The sequence below is a fragment of the Penaeus monodon genome, chromosome 2 (genome assembly GCF_015228065.2).
Source record: "Penaeus monodon isolate SGIC_2016 chromosome 2, NSTDA_Pmon_1, whole genome shotgun sequence".
Classification (NCBI taxonomy): domain Eukaryota; kingdom Metazoa; phylum Arthropoda; class Malacostraca; order Decapoda; family Penaeidae; genus Penaeus; species Penaeus monodon.
The window spans coordinates 23,068,530-23,073,150 of record NC_051387.1 but is presented as its reverse complement, the minus strand read 5'-3'; positions in this window follow the sequence as shown (position 1 = coordinate 23,073,150).

Sequence of the window (4,621 nt, the reverse complement as noted above, 5' to 3'; positions counted from 1 at the left end):
TTAAAGGATGACAGAAATTGACAAAAGAAATTGTCATATTTGTCATTTATTATCTAGAAGTTGTACCAATGATTCTTCTTATATCCCTTTTATTAGTTTTACTATTTATGTTTGAATTTTCATGAAAGGAAACTTCAGTTTGAATATTATTTACAATCTACATTTCCTCGGCAGCAAAAATGATATATTTTCTACTTTACAAAATGTAGCATAAATAAAGAAAATTATACAAGTAATTACAAAGCAAAAGGCAAAAAAGAAATCAGATGTAGTAACACTCTATAGACGAATCCCTTTTGTCTCTCCTTATCGGCCATGCCCATGAAGGGAGCCTGGCCTGTGCCAATTCACTAATATGAGTCTTGTGCTGACTCGACTGAGCTTAGTCCTTACCCGGCGTGGTGCCCAGCCACAGCAGGCAACTATTGCAACTTCTCGCCTTTTATTAGGTGTGCCTACTGACTGAGTGATGTGCATTACGTAAGTCCATTTATAGCTCATAAGTTTCAATTTTGTCTTGATGTGTATAACATGGTGAAGACAATGTTTGATGGGGGGGGGGGGTGACATCAAGCCTCCCCTCAGACAGTTACATCCAATCACTTCAACAGATATGGTTGACTAAATTTTATGACATAGAATTGGGGGCTTAATCTTTAGTGAGTGCATCCTTACTATAAAGTATTACCAATTTGTTAAATGAAATATGAGTCATATGCAGAATCAATAAGTACAACAGAAATATCTGAAAACTCCCATAATTTACTCAGCTACTTAGAACAAGCCTCAGCTAAGTTGTGATGTAATTTATGCTGGCACATTTCCTGGACTATTTTGACAGTCAGATGTAGAGCTTTTACCTACCTGGCAGGGGGAGGGCTTCATGTCCCAAAAGTTGTTTTTTAGGGAGTGTGACCTCCCTAACATTGACAGAGATATATGTATGCACCAACAAACTTTATCTCACTATTACCACAGGATTCTTCGGGTTTTCTCTCCACCTTCAGGCTAGTATCCCCAAATACTGTTACCTAGTGCCAAATAAAACCTCTATAAATGCACAGGGATTTTATGATGCAGACCTATTCTAGAAAATTAGCCTCTCTAGACAATTCCCACCTGTCCCCATCCCTTGCCTGACTCAGCCTGGTGCCTCCGCCTGGCTGTCCCTCCCTGGCGCCTCTGGCCCTAGTCACTCGGTCCCTTCACCAGCTCTGCCCTGGCCTTACAGTCTGGCCGTGTCCCTTCCTCTAGCGTCCGCCCTGATTTCCTCAGAACCTGGGTGCGCCTTTTACCTGGCGTCGCTGCGGTGCCCTCTGAGGTCTGGCGGATCCCCGGGGGAGGCGCTGCTTGTGACACTTGAGGTGGTGGGACATGTGGTCGCCGCAAGTCCACCCGCTCAATAACCTCACTTCCACTCACTCCACGCCCGCGCCCACGCCCACGCCCTATTCCGGATTCCATATTTGTAAGAACAAGGCTCTTATGCCGTTCGAGCTCTTGAGTCAGTGCAGTCGACTGCCCCGGAACGCCGCTGGAGACTGGGCCCCTTGGGCATGAGCTCGATCCCTGCCTCGGCGACTCACAACTTGCCGAACTCATTTGCACAAATGCAGGCTCGCTTGCACAACGGCACTGATATTTGATTTCTTCTTTCTATATGTTATATTTCTATATAAAACTATATACTTTAAAGTAATGAGCTGATATACAGATATTCTGCAATAATTATTTTCGGCCACTAGGATTGTTTTTTAGAAACTCATAGGATTAGAATTCTGGCGTTATTTTAACAGCGAGTATTTTTCAGTCTCTTATCAAGTGACTGGAGTCTTTATAGATGGTTTGCAAAGTTTTTACTCTGAACATCCATATTTATTCATGCAAAGTTGAAAAGCACTCAAAAGCCCATAGAGACTAAAAAAAAAAAAAAATTTAAGCTACTTAGTTATTCTAACCAAGCGATGCAGCGAGTAAACAATTTGGTCATCAAAAGTCTAAATTTCTTATGATTTCCTGCAATTAAAAGTCTAGGACGGCTTCAGAAGAACTCGTGGAACCGACGCTTACAGGGGAAATTAGGAATGGGCCATGGATCTCCTCAAGGAAGCCGGGAATGTCTTTTGACCTTCGCTACCTATGTAAGCCTAACGTCCCAACTCCAGTGGACTTCCACAAATAGTTCAGCCAAAAGGGAAAATGCTTCGCTGTCAGATGTGATACAAGAGAATGCTTTTTTTTAAATCGCTACTAATGTGTTTATTTTCGGCTTCTGATTTTAGGAGGATAACATGCTTGAATTTTAGTGTAAATACGTCCTCCAAGTACCATGTTTTTCAAAATTTCTGTTCATTTTCATAGAGTATCTCTATCCTATGAATAAAGTTCCCTTGGCACTTTGCAGAACTAGTTAGCATCTTAAAATCCAATGTATTTATGGTATCAATAGGTTCCTTATGATGTCTGGTGCACATTTATAGTGTTTTTAGTTTCACACCGCCATCCAATTTTGGGAATTATTATTCTTTCTTTCAGTTTTGTAATATGCATAATCTCTTTATTTTCCATTGCAAATTATATAAATGAAGGCTGTGGCAATTTTTACAGTATTGTAATGTGATTTCCGTCAACTCTTTTTCTGGGGGTTCTGGTCACGTGTGCTGAATCAGTCACTATATTGTCTAATGCAGGGGGCTGTGCCCCCTGTGACACCCATACCCTACCCAGCAAAAGAAAGAATCTTTCACATATTCACGGCAGAAGAGAGTAATGGACAGACTCTGCATTGGGCACTCTGACATGGCAGTTGTGTGCTCTACCCTACCATGGATAAAGCGAGAATTCCACACTGTGCATTGCTTTTTGTTAAAAAAACCTTTTTAAAAAAAATTATTTTTTTTTCCTCCCTTCCCCTTTTCCCCGTAAATAAAATTTTTTTTTTTTTTATTTTTCAAGTATTACCCCCTATTTTCTTTTTTTCTCATATTTGGGCCAAAAATTTCTTAAATTAATTTTCCCCTTTTTTATTTAGACTTAATTCCTGTGAATTCACCAAATTTTTTTTTGTAATTTTTTTACACCAGATTTATTAAGGTTGAAAAATTTCTGATTAATAATTAGCCTTAAATTTTAAAGGGTTTTTGTTGTTGTTAACTCAAAATTGGGAGTAAAGGTTAAATTGGGTAAAAGGAAATTTAAATTTTGCTTTGAAAAGAATGTTTTTTAAAAGAAATGTGGGTTTGTGGATTTTATGGTTTGGGGAGGCGGGAAAGGAATGGGGGGGGAAGGGGAGAGTTGTTGGAAGAATGGGGTAGTGGGGGAAAAAAAATGTATGGGGTTTGGATTAGGTTGTTTAAGAAAGGTTTTGAAGGATCATTTTTTGGGTTTGAGGAAAGGAATGGAAGCAGGTTTTGGACGGAAAGGAATTTAAGAGAATTTTAAAATAATTGTATATTTTGGAGATTTTGGGGGGGAACAAAGGGGGTGGGATGGGGAGAAAGGGGGATAGGGCCCAAGGGTTGAGAGGAAAGGTGTATTTGGGTGTTTATGGGGGGGGGTTTTGGGGAAAAGATTTTGGGAAGGGGTTGGGGTTTGGGTTTTCACTAAGGGGTTTTGGGAAACAAGGGTCTGGGGAAGAGGTGTGGGAGTTGGTTTTTCTACAGGGGGGTATTGGAGCAGAGGGTCTGGGAAGGGGATACTTGTGACATAAGGGATTCACGTGTGTTCAAGGGGGGAGTGGAAGGGATAGAGGGGATGGGGGGAGGTTACATAAGGATTCACGTGTGTATCCAGAGGGAAGGGAAAGGGGAAAGGGGGGAGGTGGGAGGGTTAATGTGGTGGGTTTGGGGGGGGTGGCTGTGTTGGGGGGGGGAGGGGGGATAGGGTTAGGGGGATATCGTTAAGGGGGAAGGATATCAGCAGTTACTTGGAGTGTGAAAGGAGCGATTTGAAAGTTTGGGGTTGATTGTCAGTTTTCTTAAGAAACTTAATTTTTTTAAATGTTTCTTCTGAGATTTGGGTTGGGGATTTTTTTGGGGGATAAAGGATTTCTTGTGGGGGGGGGAAGAGAGGTTGTGTCTAAACATGGGGGCAAAGAAGGTGGGGTTTTGTGTGGAGGGAAGGGGGTGGAACTTTTTGTTCTGTCTGTTAGGGGTATGCGAGAGGGAGAGGGGGGTGTTGGGGTTGTAGTGGTGATTGGAGTATCTGTAGTAAGATTGGAGTGTCGGGGTTTTTTGATGGAAAAGAGTTTGACGGGGGAAGGTAGAGGTAAAGAGGGGGGGGAAAGATGTAGGGGGGGGGTGGGTTTGGGAAATTGGTAAATAGCATATTCTGAGTAAGGATAAAAAGGAAACCACGCGACGTGCTTTCCCGTCTGCTTCACTAGTTATCCAATTTGAATCAGGTTTCTACCCAGACTCAAACTTGTAGGTGGACGCCCCTATAAAATCTTATGGGGGCCGCCACGTTGGACTGTGCGGGATTTTGGGGAAACAGTTAGATCGGGTTGGGGGTTGGGGACATAGTGGGCATCTGGCTGTGGAAAAGCAAAGTTTGGCTGGGTGTCCTAGACGCCAACAATTTTTGGGCCCGACGTGGGGGGTTTGGTAGGAAACAGGGAGGG